The sequence below is a fragment of the Zeus faber genome (assembly GCF_960531495.2).
Source record: "Zeus faber genome assembly, chromosome: 3".
Lineage (NCBI taxonomy): Eukaryota > Metazoa > Chordata > Actinopteri > Zeiformes > Zeidae > Zeus > Zeus faber.
In genome coordinates this window covers 19,670,930-19,692,065 of record NC_137190.1, presented here as the reverse complement: position 1 = coordinate 19,692,065, position 21,136 = coordinate 19,670,930, and the positions used below count along the sequence as shown (strand labels likewise).

The following is a 21,136-nucleotide window of genomic DNA, read 5'->3' as shown; positions in this document are numbered from 1 at the left end:
CGGGACTATACGGCGGTTGTCCACGAAGGTTCTGATCACACGCGTTCGATTGCATGCGCATCCCCACGTCCGCGAGCATTCGGAAAAGGGCTGCTCGGATCGCCGACGTACGGGCGTGGCGAGGGTGCTAAAATACCTGCGAGGAAGGCGTATGGTGCAACGCGCACAGCGGTCTGTACCTCATTATATCGAGGCGCCAACAACCCAAGCTACACATCGTCCAGTTTCCTCCCGGAGACGGGGGGTCTGCAGCAGCTCCTCCCTATCTGCATGGGTTCAGGGAAGCTACAGATAAAGGAGACTGGACCACTAGCGGTAGAATTATCCACACTATTGATTTTAGCTGTTGGGTATTACAGAGGGAAACAGCGGGTTTATCGGGCCAGGATCCCGTACTTTCGCTAACTAAACGAGTATTTCCTCGGCTTATCAGACAAAAAGCCTATTACTGACATTCTCGGCGTCCCTCCCCACCACAAACAAGACGGAAAGACAGACGGGGGGAAAAAAGGAATACGCCATGAGGCTGCCACCCGCTTCATTCTGGACGCCTGGGAATTTTCAGCTTTTTTGAAAATATGACGGACCGTTTTTAGAAGTTTCGCCGTAATTGTTTCCACGAGGCTTTATTAGTTCTGTCCGCCCGGGGAACGGTGGCCCTGAAACGCCAGTCGGCCTTTTGCTCTTCTCCCGTATCTCTCCTGTATCTCTCTTAATGCCCCTTTTCGCGCTTCTTGCGGACGAGACCTACACTTAAGAGATAATGGAAGTGTGATAATCCCTGGGAGGAACCCAATACCGGCCTTAATTACACAGAAACGAAATGTATGTTTTAATTATCGACTGGAAAAAAGATCCGGAAAGATACCTGTGAGGTGTCCCCGTTCGGGATCCTACAGGACCACGCCGTCTCCTTTTGATCCGCGGGGGTGGGGGGCCTAAACGGAGCCGCGCCCTCGACTCCCTCCTCCTTCAGCCAGGACGAGATGAAATTATATCCAGGGAGACATTTTGAATGTGTACCCATTTCCCAATATTAATAATGAAGAAGAGCAGAGACAGAAAAAATTTCCCTCAGCAATTACTGCGAAAAATCCATACGCTGATCAATGTGCAATTCAAGGGACCGTGTTAATACGCGTACGGCGTGGACGGAGCCGCATTTGTATATCAACGTGCACAAATTTACCCTGGTGTAAAATGACCAGATGGGAACATCCTCGGAGGGAAACAACAGCCGGCTTTCGCACTTCGGATAGTTGATCGCACGCCGAAATGAGGGAGGGAGCGTTGGGCGAGCGACAGAAAGAAAGGAGGGCGATAGAAAGACAGACAGAGCTGGAAAGACAGGGAGGGAAATATGAAGACAAACCGCTGAAGAATTACCAAATGAGAGATAAGCAAACCCCGTTGACCCACGATGAAATTTTTATTTATTTATTTTTGGGGGATTATAGATTAAAGTTTCCAACAAGTGGGGTGCTCTCTGCCGGCGGTGCTTCGACGCACACTGCTTTACTGCACTGTCCTATAGGTGGGAAGCAAACCTACAACCTGTATCTTGGTTTCAGCCTTGAGATGGGTGGGGGTGGGGGGTCCTCCCCGGCCTTGCCACCCTCCGGAGGGGGCAGCGCTCCCCTGCCCTCCGGCCTGCCTCCTTGTCTCTGAGTCAGCCCTGTAATTTGCTTGGGGTGGAGATAAATCTTATCTCGGAGACCTGATTAAGTTTTTAATTTACACTCCAATCAATAGCCGAGGTCTATTGGCAATGTGTCTAAAACTCTATTTACCAAAGGATTCCCTGCTATCAATTGATCAAGGACCCGGCAGCCATAAATTATGGCCGTGTGTGTCTGTGCCTTAAAGAGAGGGAGCGAGAGAGAGAGAGAGAGAAAGAGCGAGAGAGAGAGAGAGAGAGAGAGAGAGAGAGTCGTAGCATGTGCATTAAGGAGTTTGGGGCAGAAAAAAACTATACGAGAAGTATAAACAATAGGAGAAGTACTACAAACTACTTGGGACTGTTAAAAAGCTTTTTCTCATGCTCCGAGGAAGCTCCCAGGGAACACGTTGGTATTTCATCCATCGCGCCAAGACCGTGAGCAGTGGGACTCGCGCTCAGGTAGAGGCTTGAATCCTATTAAGCGGAGACATTAAAAGTAAAAACACCCGCCCGTTGACTCTGACACAACTTTCCAGATTATTCACACCCGGCACGCCTCTGCTAAACGTCTGGACAAACGGGACCTCCCACTTCCGGCCCTTTCTGCATGAGCGCCATTATCTGTTTATAGTCTTTGCCTTTCCCAACGGAACCGTTAAAAAGAGGAATCGGCCTCCAAACATCTCACCCCTCGCGAGCGGTGCCTACGCTGCGTTGAATGGCATTCTGCCTGGGAAACAGAGGGGAGGATTGTTTCAGGGACCCTTTTTTTTTTTTTTTTTTTTTTTTGCACTGACATGACATCCAGGAAACGTCCGCTATTTTGAGCCGTTCACGTGTTTGTTTAGAATTAAAGAGAAGGGCGAGGGTGGGGGGGTTTCTCGGCGCGGCTCTCCTCCGCCACAAGGGTAACGTTCCAATTAATCGGGAAAAGAGATCGGCTTCACCTGAGTCCAGAGCCTTTCCTGAAGGACCCCTCTCTGTCGGAGGACAGCGGACGGCGGCGGTATTCCCGCTTCGATTCCGGAGGAGGGCACAAACCCGTCAAACTCTCTGTCCTCTCCGCTGTTCCCATGGAAAGGGAGCGTGGGCGTGGGCGGGGGCGGGGGGGGGGGGGGGGGGGGGGGGTGTTATCACCGTGGAGAAAGTGTCGTCATGGCGGTTCTGCCCTGACCCTGCTGACTCGCTGATTCTTTAACATGAGATCATTTTAGACAGCTGACCTCGATATGGCCATGCTCCGAGGACGCCTCGGATCCAATGGGGGCTTCCAGTCGTCCCCCAACCCCCCAGCGCCGGCGACACATGAGCCGGACATGCAGCGACCATATGTGTAAAAAGCCAGCCACCGTGTTTTCTGCCGTTTCCAAACATCGCGAACCAAGAGAGGAGGAGCGAACGCCTCCATTTTCCTCATCCAGACTTAAATAGACGAGGGGGAAGGTGCCTTGCGCCGGGTTCCACCGCCTCTGTTCAGGACGCTCTAGAACGCCGCCACCGCCACCACGGCCGCGGCAGGTCCACGCTCACCAGCCCTTCTCTTCCGCCGCGATCAGATACCGAAAACCCCACGAGCGCCCGAGGTCATCCCCTCGCTTTGTTTGTTTTTCTTGACTCCGCCTCACCTAGTGGTTAACCCCCACCACACGCTGTAAGGTGGAAAATACTGGTGTGACAAACATTCGGTGGGATGTTCTGCTCTACCGTGTCATTAGAAAGATGGTGGTAAAGGGAAAAAACGGAGTAAACATGTGTTGGAATTACACGTAATTACAGCTGGAAAAACCTCCACGTGAAGGGTGTGAATCACCGCCGCGGCCGCTCCGACGGCGCCCCGCCGCCCCTCGCCTCTGACCTTTAGTGCTCCCGGGTGCTCCGCCAGAGGGAGGGAGCGGCCCAACGCGGACGGCGGCGTCCGCTAATCCAGACGGCAAGGTCCACGCTCCGCCGAAAAACTGGCCCCGCCGGATGTCTAAAGAGCCACCGACAGATATGTGTAATCAGCCCCATCCTTACGTCTCTCTCTCCGTCTCTCTCTCTCTGTCTCTCTCTCTCTCTCTCTGGCTAATGTCTCCCCCTGATTCGATTGAGGCAATTAGGCAGTAATCTATAGAGCCGAGGAGTGATGGAAACATTTCCCACTGTCCTGCTCATGTTTCTCAGAGCCGCTATAATTAGCTAACTTTGTTTCTCATTAAACATCAGAGCAGTATTTACATACCCAGATCCAATTTGGCCCCGGCAGAGTCCATTCCGTTTTAACCTTTTTTTTCTTTCCGTAAATAAGGAAATGGGGCGGGAGGAAAAAAAAGATGGGCCCGTGATTAAACAGCGGGCTGAACACACATTTGAAATAACGCCGTCGCTGAACCAACACGATACAATGGAGGACGCCGAAAAAAACACGCGCGGGAAAGACTCGCGCATTTGACTAATTGGGGGGGTCTAAAGTTGAGATGAAAGGTGATCATCTGCAGTAAACACGGAGCGGCCGGGTTCTCTCCCACAAACTTGGGGCCGCGCAGCCTCCGCCCAGCGGGCAGCAATTGTAAACTTTTCTGTTGATATGCAAAGCAGTGCAGATCATTTTGTGTCCCTATGGCAACGGCACCCCTGCTCCGCACAGATGTAATGATTAATCATGGCTTTAATGGCACTGGCCAAATAATGTGTGTGAACAATGTGTGTATGTGTGCGGGTGTGTGCGTGTGTGCGTGTGTGTGTGTGTGTGTGTGTGCTGCAGACTGTGACTTTATGAAGAGCCCTAGTGGTTAGCGCAGCTAGTACATGTAATGCCCACAATAATATGATGAATTCCTAATTCCTCCTGCACAAACGTGTGACTGTTTGTCGTTAAAAATCGCCGACTTGGAAGAACCATCTTCAATATAATCAGTTAAATATAAGAAGAGCGAGACGTGCGCTCATCCATTTCGTCTCTGTACAGACTACTGCGGCGCTCCTCCTGTACCTGTTGGTTCTGCTATCGAGAGAAGGGTCTGCGGAGAAACCGCAAATGCTCTGCAGGGGAACACAGAGGGAAAGAGACGTTAGGAGGCGTGGCCGCGGCGGATGCCTTTACAAGCCACCGTCCGCGACGGCTTTGGCCCGGCGGCGGATCGGGAAGCGCTCCGGGTTGGCGCAGGGGGCCGAGAGACGGCGACGCCGCGCTGAACTTGGGAAAACTGGCCTTCACGCTTTATTCCAGTAGCTCATGGCCACTACGGCAAGCTCACTCGACAGCCGGGAGGATAGTTTGAGTAAACGGTTATCCGGCTGACTCGGAGGAACTCGGACAACGGAGATCCCCGGCGGTGACGGTTGCCGAGCCGGCCATCTTATGGCGTGTTCGGATAGAGCGCTCGCTCGGGCGCTACATGCTACGGACACCGCTAGCCGGCTAGCACGGATGAGGCCACGGCTCGTTTTCGTTTGCTTCTGCAGAAATGAATCAAACGTCACAAAAGAAATACATGCTAGAGATATGAAATGCTTCTGCGTGCACGCTATTCTAAGGGTTTCAGGGTGTGTTGTGGTATAGCGTCCAGAGCAACTTGTGCACATTGCATCTCTTGCCTTTCTCACCACAGTGGCCTGCAGTGGATCATGCATGGCTCTTGTACTTTTTGTGCTTTCTAAAGAGGCTCCTCGTGATTATTGATTTCTGAATGGATAGGTGTTATTTATATATTGTTATTTTGGGCTCTGGCTGGCCCGGCAGCCCAAAAAGGGCCTGTCGGAAAACACTGTTTGCTTCGAGTACAGCAGAGAAAGACACACCCTTGCACATTGGTTCAGCGAGTTCACTGAATTTTGCAATATGCATTTTTGGACTACTCACAGCAGTGAAAGGGTATGTTATTGACCTATTACAAAGACATTTTTTTCTATCCATGTAATACAAGCATACTGCAATAGTTACGGTTGCATCCATCCTTGCACACGTTGCACACATGCTCCTACCAAGCGAGATACATTCTACACAGAACGTAGACTCCTATGAAAGCATAAAGAAACAGACAAAACCGACATTTTACTATTTAATTGCATTTCCCCCTCCTAATCTTAAATCCTTTTACGACTGCACTGAAACCATTACAGTAATGGGCAGGGAATATATACCAGCGTCTGCTCCATTGAGAGCGTGCAGGGAGCGAGGGCAGGGGCAGGGGCCAAGGTCTGACAGGTCCAATATCACAAAGCTATCAAAACTTAGAGGGGGGGGGGGCGTGCACGGAGAAGAAGGAAGCCGAAATTTAATCTATTCCTCCGTTTGTCAATTGCATGGTATAGTTTGAGTACATATGCAGGACCGCGGCCCGGGCGGCTGAGAAAAGGTAATTCGATCAGCTGCGCTCCGGCTTGACACAGATTCACTTTGTCAGTTGCGCTTTACCAGTAATTCATCTTTTTGAAAACGGAGACAATCCAAACAATCATCTCTTTCAACTCAAATACCTGGCAAAGGGAGCGGGGGGGCGCGGGTGAAAATCTAATAAGGTGTTTTTATTGGCTAACTGTCCGTCCCTTCAGATCTCATCCTATCAAAGGGGAGTCGCCCCGTCCTGACGGCGAGGCCGCCACCCAAAAAAAAGAGAAAGAGCCGCGCTCTGCGACGAGGGGGGATCCTGAGAACTCTGAACCGGACGTATCTCTGTGAATACGCAGCTACCGTACTTACACCGATTGGATAAACCCACACACGCACGCACGTACACACGCACACACATACACACATATACACACACACACACACACACACACAAGCACACACACAGGGGTGGAATGCATGAGTAAACAGTGTGTGTTGTGTTGGTGTTAGGGTCCAGATGGGCAGGCTGGGAATCCTGTCCTGGGAAAGGACTAAAGGCCTGTTCTAACACCCTCCCTCCCCTCCCTCCCCTCCCTCCCCCAGCCCTCTGTGCTGGGCTGGAACTGGCCTGAGCAGCAGAGGGTTAACTGCTCCACGCAGCCATAGGCGTGAAGTGAAACAATGAAATAATGGCAGCGAGTTGAGCGCTCAAAGGCAGGGCAGGGGCTTGGAGAGGGGTGGGGTGGTGGGGCGGTGTGGGGTGGTCGGGGGCTGAGCTCAGGCTCCTGCAGATGTTGCCGGGCCTCGGTGGGTCACACAATCACATGCATTAGCATTCCTGATGGAGGGAGCGCGGATTAGGGAGCTGAATGCCTTTCTCAACTCTGTCCGAGTGCGAGCTCACCGGAGGAGCAGAGCGGCGGCAGAGAAACCCCAGACATGTGGCGAGAAGAGAGGGGGAAAAACACACACACACACACACACACACACACGCGCACACACACACACACTGCACTGAGGGGAAAACACTGATAAAATGGTGTGCGAGGAGAGAGAAACTGCGTCAAACATCTTATCAAAACAGGAGTGGAAAAATAACTCCATTAATTAATAAAATAAAAAAAATCACCAGTTGGCAGGAACCGCAGCACGAGAATTTAACTAGTTAGTGGCACAAGGAAGTAAGAAGGTATGCAAGTTTGAAATAAAGATCTCTATTTGTATTTGTAGCCGAGCCAGTGAATGTGCAGAGACAAAGGGCTTTCTTTCTTCTTTGTGCATGTCAGATAGAGTGACTGAGAGAGAGAGAGAGAGAGAGAGAGAGAGAGAGAGAGAGAGAGAGAGAGAGAGAGAGGGGAGAGACAAAAGCTTTTTTTTTTTTTTTCTCTTCTGAGCGTATGCCGGCCTGTCCTTTTTTTCCCAGGACAGAGGTCCGGAGAGGCCCCATATTTTCTGAAAGCTGTCAGGGCTCGGGTGCGAGGCGGAGACAGCGAGGAACAGCTGTTTTTTTCGACGAGGTGCCCCGGCTCCCTCACACACGCCCTTTGATCCGGCATGGCCGCCACCGACAACCCCCCACCCCACCCCCCAAAAATACACACCCCCTGTATCTGGGCGTCTTGTTTGTGGCTGTGCCGCAGAGAGGCTTGTGAGGTGGTGGTGGTGGGTGGGGGCGTAATTGGCGTGGCGAGGGCACAGGTGGTGGCAGCCCCACGGATCTACGACTGTGAAACTCAACTGGTGAAACGGAGACAGAGGCAACGGTAACACCTCTCTTTCTTTCTCTCTCTCTCTCTCTCTCACTCACTCTCTCTCTCTCTCTCTCTCCCCCTCACTCTCTTCCCCTCTCTCACTCACTCTCTCCTTTTTTGTTTTAGACAAATAATTCCCCAGGAATGCTGCAGGGCCAGTTCTGAGAGGTGGATTTTGTGTGAATATACGGGACAGGCACACAAAGACACACACACACACACACACAAACAAACACACACGTACATACTCTCCGAGGTAAGTGGCTGTACAATTTTAAGTTGCATTTTTTGATTCTTTTTTATTCTTTTTTAAAAGACAAAGAAAGACTCAAACTGCAAGAAACAGCAGCTCGAGCGCTGCAGCCAGAGGTCCTGTCCTGTCTTATGAGGGAGGTCAGCGTCGGCCTGCCAAGCAGGAGGCATCTGGCAAGTCTCAAACGGCGTCCCCGTCTTATTATTTTTCCTTTTTTTTTTGTACTTTATGACCAGATTAGTGCTACCTCTTTAAATAGAATGGCGAGATTGTCCTTCTCCCCTCAGCTGATGTTTGCGTCTCTCGCTCTGTTCTTTATAATTCCATCAAATCTAATTACCAGCAGCACTGGTGTCATTTCGGAGCGCCAGCAGAGACACCTCTCCATCCACGCGGTGCTCTGTTCCTGCGGCCCCCTCTCAGAGAACAGCGTCGCCACGGGGCCCGTTGCAGCGCGCGGCATTAGGAGAGGGCGAGAAAAGACGATAGATCTGAATCTGTGTTGGTTAAGTGACTATTATCGCGATCACATGTTTGGACCGGCCGTGACTCCCCTCATGTCTGATTAGGTCCTTACTCTTAATTAATCTGCATTAGAGAGGTTTCACGGAATGGTGGACAGCGGCGCTGCCTTTATTAAAGCCAGACACGCACCGCCACTGGCACTGTCAACAGAAACAAGTTGTAATTGTAAATGAGAAATGACTAGGGATGACACTGTATTTCTTAAATAATTAGTAATAATAATCATAAAGGCAGAATTACTGGATCCAAATGTGTCCAAAGTGGAACTTTGTGCTTAACCTCCGGTCACCACCAACTCTCCTTCCACTTCTATCCTTCCGACTCCAGGCAGAGTAGGTACCAGGTCTTGATGCGATGTGATATTGTTAAAGTGAGGCGTACCTATGTTTGCAGCTTAAGAATATCACTGACTCTACCTTGCGTCTATGTTAATATTTGCTTCTGACTGCTCATAAATTTGCATTCCATTAAAACCTGACCTAAATGCATTTTTATCACCCCCGTAGTAATTAGCTGAGTGCTGGCTGTCGGAGGAGCACTGTGAGGCCGATTCTGTCTGTCTGTCTGTCTGTTTGTCTAGCTGGCTGGCTGGGTTAGCTGTCTGTCTGTCTGTCAGTCTGTCTGTCTGGTTGGCCGGCTGTCTCGCTGGTTGGCTGGCTGGCTATCTAGCTATCTGGTTGGCCGGCTGGCTGTCTGTCTGTCTGTTTGTCTGGCTGGCTGTCTGGCTGTCTGGCTGGTTGGCTGGCTGGCTGGCTGGCTGGCTGGCTATCTGGCTGTCTGGCTGGTTGGCTGGCTGTCTGTCTGGCTGGCTGGCTGTCTGGCCCTCTGGTTGGCTGGCGACAGCCGAGCGAGGCTGAGCTCAGTGAAAAGAGGAAGTAAACAAGGCCAGAGCACTGGCTCTTTAATCTAGTGCGTTAAGTCCAGCAGGACAAGGGGGCGGAGCCAGCACGCAGGCAAACAGAGCAGCCACATGAGAGGGGAGTGTCAATGAGGGGGTAATAAGGAAAGACAATGAGTAAACAAACAGGGGAAGTCCGGGCCCGGTGCGTTAGAAACTCCCTGCTCCTCGGCGCCTGGCACATGCACAATGGCTGCACTGTAATTAGCGCCCAAATAGCTTGTTTAGCATTTGCATATAAATGCCCTCACAGGGCAAAGCACTAAACAGCCGTGCCCAGAACAGACGTTTGCCACACCTCTACCCCTCCAGGGGGTCTCAGGGGTCCACTTATGTTGGGGTACCCCAGCTCCCCCAACCCCACAACCCACCCCACCCTCCCCCCCAACTCTCTCTGCCTCGTGCCAGACCCAATGCAAGCTGGCACCCATTATGTTGTGCGTGAATGGCGCATGGCGATGGTGTGGGTGCTCGGTTCCTGTTTCTAGAGAAGTTGTGAAACAGCGAGGCCAGGCTTCCTGTCAAGGAGCCGCAGCCTTGTCTGTCATGAGAACCCACACTCCGCCCTGACCGCAGGGGCAGGGTTCGACTGGAGAGGGGCTGCAGGTGCCACCCTGTTCTCTCTGTTTAAACACGCAAGTATCGTGTGCGGCAGAGAAAACAACTGGCACCAGTATGTCCATGTACTATATGCAGGCGCACACACACACACACACACACACACACACACACACACACACACACACACACACACACACACACACACACACACACACACACACACACACACACACACACACACACCGGATAGTTGTGAGGAAGCCAGAGGGCTGCAGAGTGTGAGAAATATGTGTTTTTTGCTGATCAGGGTCAAAACACAGGACTATTTATTACGATCCTGACTAGAACAAAAAGGAAATGTGGAAATGGCAGATTAGGGCGAGTTAAAAACTGTAAAAAAATATATAATCTATAATATATAATATATAATAAATATACCAATACATCATTTGGACTGAGATAGTCGACATTAAACACGTCCCCTTTTAAATGTTCATTTTGTCTCTAACACAAACAAGCTGTGCCACCTCCAGTACACAACAGGAGAACAGTGGACACACACGGCTTCATCACCACTCCCGGTGCTAATCCTCGGCCCTGGGTTAAGACGGAAGCAGTTCACCCGCTGTGTCGAGCCCCCGGCGTCGGAGGGTGGCAGCGCAGCGGGTCATCAACTCTCGCGCCCGCCATGAGGCCCGGCTTTCCTCGCCGAGGCGCCACCTGATGCCAGGGAGCACCCGGCTGCTTCAAAGAGCAGACTGTCTACGGCCACTCGCCTAGTTCATGAACAGCACTGTAAATGTTCACTTGTATTCATGGACCTTATTGCTGTTGCCAGAACAATACTGGAAGACGCAAAAGACTGAGGATTTCTAGCAACGACCATACAAGCAAGCACAGGCCAGTTGGGAGCGTCTGCAGTGGAAGGTGCATGAACTGCAGAGGAGATTTAAAGCTGAGTTCTAGTCTCTCGCTTCAGGTCGACTTCCTCATGTGGTCAGGATGTGTTGTGTTTTCCTGCCTCGCTCACTACTGTATGTGATGGACTATTTGTTTAAAGATTTGTTCAAGTCTCTGTACTTACTATAGTATATTCACATGATTTGTTAAAAAAGATCAGGATTTCTATTTCTATTTGCAATATTTGGAAATGACTATGACATCACCTGTAATATTGTTTTGTAAACTGTAATCAGGATATGCATGAACAAATAATGTTAAAGGAAAGCTACAACACTTATTATAGTATATAGTGATATCACGTATATGACAAGTACTTTTAATACTTTAAGTACATTCAAAAAGCAAGTACTTATGTACTTCCGTATAAATGTCAATATGATGCTTTCACTTTTACTAGAGTCATTTTGTGCTACTGCAGGGTATTTCTACTTCTTCCCCGTGAGAAAAACTGAAGGATTCACAATAAAAGGACGATCACAGCATCATATACATACAATGAGGCAAACATAAATCTATTTAAATAATCAAAATAAATGACCCATGATCCCATTTTTAATTGGGGGAGTGTGTGTGGGGGATAAAAATAAAAATATATGTGCATATATAAAAGCCCCCCCCCCTCATCTCATTCATTCATTCAGTCATTCATTCATTCATTCATTAAACAGAAAGGGAAATAAATGGAGCGATGGCCAGACGTGGCAAGATGACGTCAGAGAGCCGAGGTCACCACTCTGTCAGAGCCGTCTAGCCCTGCGTCATTCCCGTGAGAGCTGCCCCCCCCCCCCCACCCCCAACCCCCTCCTAACCCCCACCCCTCCTCCACAGCCTCCAAATGAAAACCAAACAGTCACAGAGGGCTGTGTGTCGAATATGTAAAGGCCACCGGTCTGTCACTGTCACCAGACACCGGTCACAATACCACGGCAACAACAATCGACGACTCAATGTGGCCACTGCAAAACTGGACAAACAGATGATTTTTTTATTTTCGTCAGAGCGAGTGTGCGTATGTGTGTGTGTTTGTGTGTGTGTGTGTGTGTGTGTGTGTGTATGTGTGTGTGTGTATGGATATTGAGGAAGAGAGAGAGAGACATATAGGGGGAGAGAGAGAGAATCTTCTCCTCAGGCCAAACACACACACACACACACACACACACACACACACACTGGTATCTCTCTAGTGTGTGGTGTTGCTGTGTGGGAGTCTGCTTCTCTCTAATCAATTTATTATGAGGCACTGAGGTCCTCATGTTTGTTCATTTAACACGGGGAAAATGAGAAAAAGCATTTGTTTTAGGTACAGTGAGACCAGAGAGCGGAGGATTTAAGGCATGGGAAAGAAGGGAAAAAAAGGAAGAAGAAGAGGAGGTGTGCGTGTGTGTGTGTGTGTGTGTGTGTGTGTGTGTGTGTGTTGGATGGGGTGAAGGCATAATGATTTTAAACTTTTAATGCAGTGTGTGTGTGTGTGTGTGTGTGTGTGTGTGTGTGTGTGTGTGTGTGTACGCGTGTGTGTGGAGTTGGTTTAACACCCGGGACGGTGCCAATTACGATTCAGCCAAATCAAAAATCTTTCATAAATCCTTTTATCGTGCTCCGGTCTGAACGCCAAGATGGTTATTTAACGGGAAGAGAGGCTATGGTATGGTATCTTCTTTTTTAATTATAGCGTCTACAAAGGTGGAGCTCCGGTATAAACAATCATCTATGCAACCAAACGCCAGAGCACAGACAGACAGAGCACTCTTATATTAAGAACGTTCTCCAACTGAAATAATCCCACTGCTGCACACGGTGTTCTTTTTTGTTTTTTTATGAATCATGGTTACGCTAATACCGGTGTATAAACTGGTAATACAAATAAAAGAGCCTGGTCGTAAAACTACTGCTCCAGCCAAACAGAAAATATTATCATAATACAAAATAAAACAGTGCTGCAAATGATCATGTTTCTTTCCCCTTCATGTGGGTTTAATGCACTGTAGGCTACTTTCATGCATCAAACTTTTCATTTCTATTAGAACGTTGAAAGAAAAAAATATATATATCATATAATATAAAAATATATATATATAAACATACAATATACCTTCCATTGTATATGATTAGAATTAAGATCAAATCTTGTCTTATCTTCGTTCATTCATCCCGGGGGAGGATGCAGGTGTTACGGCAGCAGAGTTTACAGTCAATAAAAGATAAAAAATAAAACGATATTAAAAAAATATATATAATACACATCTATTATATACAGCATATTATATATGTTGGTGTAGTAAATGAATACATAGCCTTATTGTATAAACATCTATCTATTGTGTGGTGAGACTTGCAGTTCATTAGTGAAAATAATTGTTATTATAATAACAGCAATAGAAAACGAGTTTCTTTTTGGAAACCTGCTCTTCAAATACAAAGGAGGAGGGTAATACTTTTCATCTGTGTGTGTTTGTCTGTTTGTTTGCGAGCATTTGTGTGTTTGACTGTGTGTGTGTGTGTGTGTGCGCGCCCGCATGTGCGTGCGCGCGCGTGTGTGTGTGTGCGCGCCCGCATGTGCGTACGCGCGCGTGTGTGTGTGTGTGTGTGCGCGCTAGTGCGTGCGTGTGTGTGTGTGTCCGTGTGCGCGCGCGCGTGCGTGTGTATTGCTCCAAGTGAATAAAAATCGAAAGACAGAAACGGAGCCTCGACAGAGCGCTGCCATCAGAGGGCGAGGGACGCCGGAGCACTTAGAGGCCATTTTATTGCTTTGCTGTGGTCAAGTGAGGTGCACCGAGCTCAATTCCACCACAACAATGGCAAAGAGGACCGCAGAGACAAAGAGGGCTATCCCTGCTTCTTAACCCCTTCCCTGCCGGGGGGTGGGGGTGAGGGTGGGGGCGGGGGGTACGGACCCGCCGCTGTAAGGGCCGCGGCGGGGAACAGTACCCCCACCCGTCCCTCCGCCCCAGATGGAGCGGCGCGTTCTAATGAGCCGCGTCGCACGCCGGCATCACATCGACAAATTTAGCTGCAGTCAACTGCTTTTCCTGCTCAGGCAGAAGCAGTCGCTGGCTTCACCTAAGCCCTGGCTGCCGCGGTGAGTCTTCTACACCGAAATGCATAATCTCCTCTCCCTCCCTCCTTCTCTCTCTCCCTCTCACCCACCTCCACCTCTCCCTGGTTGGAAACGTGGATAGGCCGGTTCCACGCATTTGCAAATGAATCACACTTATTGTGGAGATTTTTTTCTTCTTCTTCTTCTTCGCCGTCCTGTTTAAAATGGGGAAAAGTGTGAGGTGGGGGGCGGGGGGGGATATCCAGAGATCCCTCTTTTCTTTTCTTCTCTCGCCCTAATCCCGAGGAGGATAAGCTGTGAGGTACACATTGAGGAAGTGCCACAGACCTGCTGGGCTCCGCCACATCCAAACACTACATTCCTCCAGCCTCGCCAATGGACGTACACACACTCACACACAGACACACACACACACACACACACACACGCACAATGAGCCTCTCACACACAACTATGTGATACTCACAGGGTTGACAATGCGTACAAGAGCAGAGACAAAAGCGCCGTCATTACCTCATCTGAAAGCAAGCCTTGAACCACGAGGGTGAAACGCACGAAACACAGAAAATCGGGGGACACAAAATGAATGAATCTGTCAAAGGATTTGGCCCGAAAGACGTCAATTGTGGTCGGCGAATTTCTCATTTCTAATCTCTGTGCATCAAAAAAAATATAATCATCTAAACTAGAACGTGTAAAACTCTGACATTGTAAACGTGAATGGAACAGAGAGCGCAGAGCAGCTCAGTGCGGTGCTCTTTATCTGGCCTGACACACAGACCCAGCACACTGACCGACAAACAGCTGAGCTTATTCACACACACACACACACGCACACACGCACGCACGCACACACACACACGCGCGCGCGCACACACAAACACACGCACACACACCACACAGATATTTCCAGGTACTGCCGATGAAAAAACATAATGGAAATCCATGTCGTGGTGTAGCTTTCAAAGAGTCACAAGGACCAAAAAAAAAAAAGATGGGAAAAATGTAGGATCATCTGACTAGACTGACTGAAATTGTTCTTAAATAAGCTAATAAGTTAAGCAGCTTATAAGCTATACCAAAAAAAAACAACAACATTGAGCTGGGTATTGGTTTGTGTTGGAGAAATGCATTTCATATTAAAAACAAACAAAATTAAAAAAAATCAATCAAAAATGTAATAACTTTAAATATCAACACCATATTAATGGTGCATAGTAATTTACAGATTTAAAAATAATAAAAGATCTAATGGGTAAAAATTTCACATGAAATTATAAATGTACAAAATTGACAATACCACACAGACACACACACGCACACACTTGACACACACGACACACACATTTCCGTTCTGGATACACGGTGCAGATTTACTGACACGGAGCAACAATGCAACACGAGGGCCGTGATCACTTCATGGGGCGCAGTAACATGGGGAAAAGGAAGAGGGTGACAAAGAAGGAGAGGGGGATAAAAAGACAGCGAGTGTGTCGTCAGAGTCACAGGCCAGAGGGGCCCACGCATTGTTCCCCGGCTCAGCGTGGGGAGGAAAAAGGCAAAAACCTGGGCCGCCTCTGTCTATGCATCCTCCATGTTTTATGCATTCTGTCCTTTGTGATGATAAGCGCCAGCGCGCGGGGTGGAATGCTGGCCTCCGGGGTCCTAGAGAGGGTGGACTCATGGGGAGGCTGGAGTGCAGCTCTGCTCGATTTTCGCCGCCGCCGCCGCCTCCACCGTGACACGACCGTACATACCCTGCTACACCGCAGCGTCCTACAATGAGAGAATGTGTAATATAGATATAATGTGTGTGTGTGTGTGTGTGTGCGTGTGTGCGTATGTGCGTGTGTGTGTGTGGGTGTGTGTGTGTAGCCCCTATGCCGCGGCCATGCTCTGGCTTTCTAGCACAGCAGTTCAGCAGCGGCATCAGAGACACCCAGCTTCAGAAAAAAAAGCCTGAACCACCACAATAACACAGCACAAATGAGAAATGGTGCATTTGCTCCAAATCTTTCACTAAAGCAGGGATCCCTGCTTAAAAACCACAACGTTCCTACGACTGTACCACTGTTCAAACTAAATGTCTATAGATACGATATTATGAACATTTTCCGTCGGTATCGACTCGTCCCGAGATTTATTTATTTATTTTTGATGGAAGCCGATGAGAGGTCACTCGCACTTGCACGTTTTCTCGACCATAAATCGAACTGATCACAGGGAGATTGTCGCCGGGATCACAAATTGTGCAAAACAGAAATTCCTGCCACCCTCACTTTAGGAAAAAGAAATAGATATAAGGATGGTGAGAAAGAAAGAGCTCAAACAGAGGACAAAGGATGGACAGAATTTGGGTGGAAAGCTGTGTTTTGCTGCATGTGTCAGGGAGCCCTTGTGGCGAGTGGGGATGACTGGTAGTGGATTCAGGTATGACAGCGTGTGCTTCCATGACCACACACACACACACACACACACACACACACACGTGCATACAGACACTGCGGTCGTAGCTCACTTTCTCTCTCACCCACTTTCTCCCTCACCTCACCCCTGGCTTCCCTCTTCACCATGGATCCGTGCACTGCCGGTCTCTGCCGGCTGCAGGACAACTGGAAAAACAAGGCCTGACCTTTTCTGAACTTGCATATTCAAATATATACATGTATAGTACCTGCCAGAATCATTTAGATGGAGGGAAACAATGTCTCACCCTCTGACTCTCACGCAAAGAAATTCTAAATTCTAAAAGGCAACAAAATAAGTAATTTAAATGTTTCTTTATTTTGTTCAGGACAAATAGTAATTAACTAACATCCATATTATTATTAGTGTTATTATATTATCATTATTATTATTATTATTATTATTATTATCATTATTATTATTATTATTATTATTATTCATAATAATATGAATTTAGGCATTATATTTTGAAAAAAGGCTGTATGTATTGGTCCTCCTTTAGCACAACAATAACAATATGCTGAATATCCTGGGGTGCCTGCTCTCTCCTCCCGGGGACGTAGCAATGAGCTCACATAAGGTGCTATAGTCCTCCAGAGGGTCAAAGTTATGTTGAGGGATACAGAGGGAAGGGAAAATCACCGAAAGACAGGTGTGCGTGTGTGTGTGTGTGTGTGTGTGTGTGTGTGTGTGTGTGTATGAGTGAGTGACTGAGTGAGTGAGGGGGGGGGGGGGGTGAGAATGTGGATGAAACGGAGCTTGAAAGAGGAGATATTTACCCCTTCTCCCTGTGACACCTCCCCACCCGGCTGCACCGTGTACATCCTCTGCATTACGTTAGATGAAATATGTTTATTGATAAACATTACCAGACTGTCTCCTTAGTATCAACACAGCGTGTAGTGGTTTGCATAGGGATCCACTTCCTCAATTAATAACACAACCAAGACCGCCTTTTAAACACACATGGGAACAGACCAAACAAAAGCAGTCAATGCCTATAACACTGTGCAACCTGATGAGAAACGTTATTGTCCTCTTATTTCGGCTCTTCCCCATATATTTTACCATAGCCATACAACTAGCAGCAGGGTGAGAGGGAATCTCATTTCAGAGGAAAACAATTGAATTGACAAAATCATTCAAGCAGGTTATTTAAGAAAAATGGAAATGTAAAACACCTCTACCAATTTTACTATGTGCAAATAATTACACTGGAAATGTTAGAAATATAACAAATACAATTTTAGCATATAAAATATAATATTTAAATGTTACACCCACCTAGGGCCCAAAGCTACCTAAAATGTTATATGTTCAAAAACTATAGAAAGATATTATACTGTATTGTCGACACTGACAGAGAACACAGACAAATGTAATGAAATATTTTACCTCGGATAGCTGTAACACATGCAAATGTGGCCATAATGCAGAATTACCTTAATGGAATGACAGCAAATATTTATGTCTCTGTTTTGTAACACAACTAGGAAATGGAGGAGGAAAAGAATGAGAGGAGGGAAAGAGAGAGGGGGGGTATCTCTAGAGTTTGGGCCACCTGTCTATTCCAAAGAAGAAAAAAAACACGTCTTCTGGAGTCAAATATTTCACAAGGCAAGAAAGAGAGGAACAACGCAGAAATAAAAAAAAATGTGTCCAGTGAAGGATAATTCCCCCTCCGCCCGCCTGTGCTCTGGGTCCAGTTATCTTGAAAGATAATGGTGGAGTCGAGTCTGGGAGATGTGGAAGGGGATGTGTTTATCTCATCTCTTCCCCGATCCCTTCTCTGTAGCCCACAGCCATCTGACCCCTCTACGTCAACCCCCACAACATTTCCACCTCCAACCCCAGTCTCCCTTCCCTGCACTATTTAGTATTTCCTTTATGCATACAGGTAACGTCCCACTGAGACCAGGACTCTTTTTGCAGGGGAGACCTATTAACATATACACACACACACACTCCCAATGTACTATTAGACAGATATAGCATCAACAACTAACACATCCAAAATGAAAAAGAATACCATGTCGTCACAGCTATTACTCCGTAATGGCCATGTATAATATTTGAAATTCGTGATTGGTGACTTTAAAGATTAAAAGAAGCCACCCAACACAGAAGCCCACTCTCATAGGGAGACCCACTGTCTTTCTCTTCCTTTGTATGTTCTTTTCATCTCTTTTCTCCCACTTTGTGACCCCTGTTCCTCTGTTTCTTGCTCCCTGACCCCCAGCCTCTCCACCTCCTCCCCTCTTTCTTCTCCCCAACTAGGCACATCCGTCGTTTTTTTTTTTTTTAATTCCCTTTTTTTCCTCCCTTCAGTGTCAACGTAAAAATCTAAGACTGGCTTATTCTTCCTGCAATTTATACTTCCACCTCGTTCAAGGCGACAGGGGCAACAATATTTTTCGGAGCGCGTTTTCTTTTTTGGCACATGAAAGCCTCAAGACGTCCAGGTTGTTAACGTCGTGTTAGAGTTATAAGCGCGTCTCGGTGAGAACTACTCAAATGCGTGGGAAATACCAGGTATTTCGCCCTTATCCTACTTTAAGTTGCTCGCGACGCGTTTCAACGGTCCGCGGCTGATTTGAATCGGACTTCGCGGGTCGGGACACGGTTAATTTATCTGCTATCGACCCTCTTGAACGCAAACTATTCTTACATCCGAGGTCGCGCACGCACACCTCCCCCCCGGGGCGCGACTCGGTGTCGGGCGCCGCCGTTTCCGAGCCCTCGCTGCTCCGTTCTTGTCGCGCAGGAGAACCCGGGGCTCCGGTTTTGAACGCACCACCCTCGTACGCGAACGAACGCACGGCACACACACACACACACACACACACACACGCATGTCGATCGATTTGCATGTGACTCCCGTCGGGGAACGAACACGAAACATCGCCCCCAAAAGACTCGGAACATGCCACAAAAATAAATAAAACACACACACACACACACACACACACACACAAAAGGAGAGAAACACGGACAAAGTGTGGGGAAAGAGAGCGAAAAGTACCAGCGCCGGGGGAAAGGGAGGAACGGATGGTGCATTTCAGAAACGCGTCGGCGTGAGAGGAAACGTGCTTTTTCTTCTTTTAAAATCCAGGGAGAAAAAAAAAAAGGGGAGTTCATGAGCCCCTGACACGAAGAGACCCCCCCCGCAACCACCGTCCCCCCCCACCCCGTCCCCCAAAACCTCCCGGACGCGGTGAGTGTCACGTCTAAATATGAAGCCGGTCAACGGTCCCTCTCTCTCTCGCTTCCCCCACCACCACCACCACCCCCCCCAACCACGGACGGCGCACGGACCCAAGGCTGGACTCGGAGCGCCTTTCCCCGGCTTGCCGCTGCTCCGCAAACAACCCCCCCCCCCCCCCTCAACCCCCCCCCCCCCCTTCTCGCCCCACCACCTCCTCCTCCTCCTCCTCCTCCACCTTCTCCACGTCTATTTTGTCCCTCAAATGTCGTTTCTCCGCGTCGAAAAGCCCCCTTTTTTTCTCCCCCCCCCCCCCTTCTACCACCCCGCGGCTCCCGGAACCATGTTTTGCGGTCTGCTGCTTGAGGACCGCCGCTTCGGAGAAGGGCAATTCCCCCCTTTTTTTTTTTTCCTCCTCTCTTCCCCCCCCCCTCTTCTTCTCCTTCCATTGACCAGAGCGAGGACGGATGTAAACAGATAAGACACAGGTAAAAAAAACAACAACAACAACAACAGAGAGAGAGGAAAAACAAAGGCAAGGAGGAGGAGGTGGGGGGGTGGAAAAAAATAGCGAATTAAAACATCGACTACACTTCCGATCGCCTTGTTATTTCGGGCGGCGCGGGGAGGTTAACGTAGCGGCGGGGGGGGGGGGGGGGGGGGGGGGAAGGAAAAGGCACCGCGGAGACGAGCGAGCCGGGGAGCGGAGAGAGAGAGGGCGAGGGGAACGAGAAGTGTGCGGCGACACGGACAAGAAGCGAGAGAGGAGGAAAAAAAAAAAAAAAAAAACAAGGAGGAGGTGGAGGAGAGGGGGGGGAAAAACAACAACAAAAAAAAAGGAGATCCAGAGAGAGAGGGAGAGAGGGAGAAGAGAAAGGAAAAAAGAAAAAGGCAGAAGTTGAAACTCACAAGTCCTTTCCTCGGATCCTCGCTTTTTTTTTTTAATCCAGTGCCGAGTCGATTCGGCTAAAGATCCCATCCAGGCAAGTCCCCCTTTCGGTTCGGTTTGCGCGTCGGGACGGCCACGAGAAAGATCATTGTTGTGGAGCGTAGTAGTAAAAAAAAAAAAAAAAAAAACGACCAAAAAAAAAAAAAGAGAAAAGGGGACCCGAGGAGGCTGCGGTGATAATAGTTCTATGAGGAAAAAAATAATTCGCGATGCAAAGCAGGGGCGGCGGGTTCTTGTGTCGGAGGGAGCGAGGGAGAGGTGAAAGTGAGATCTGGTGATTGAAAAGGAAGAGAGGGGGGAGAGGAGGAAAAAAAAAAAAAACTCTTTGGATCTTTATTCCTGCTAATTAGTTTCCCTGCAAAAAAAAAAAAAAAAAAAAAAAAAAAAAAAAAAAAAAATGGCTGTGATTAATTCAGTGCGCATGTGCTTCATTACACAGGCACGAAGGGAAGGGCTAATTAGCCGCCTTCTGGATCAATAAGATCCAGCAGAGGAGAGGGAGGGAGGGAGGGAGAGAGAGAGGGAGGGAGAGAGGAGGAGG

At 48.6% G+C, this 21,136-nt stretch overlaps 1 protein-coding gene across 1 annotated transcript in view; it reads right to left on the bottom strand.

Moving 5' to 3' along the window:
• Positions 1–20,678, bottom strand: part of zfhx3b (zinc finger homeobox 3b) — a 146,426-nt gene extending 125,748 nt beyond the window's left edge. Inside the window, exon 1 of the mRNA XM_079997369.1 lies at positions 20,556–20,678. The gene's annotated coding sequence lies outside the window, so the exon portion shown is untranslated. The remainder of the gene's footprint in view (positions 1–20,555) is intronic.
• Positions 20,679–21,136: the final 458 nt, after the last annotated feature.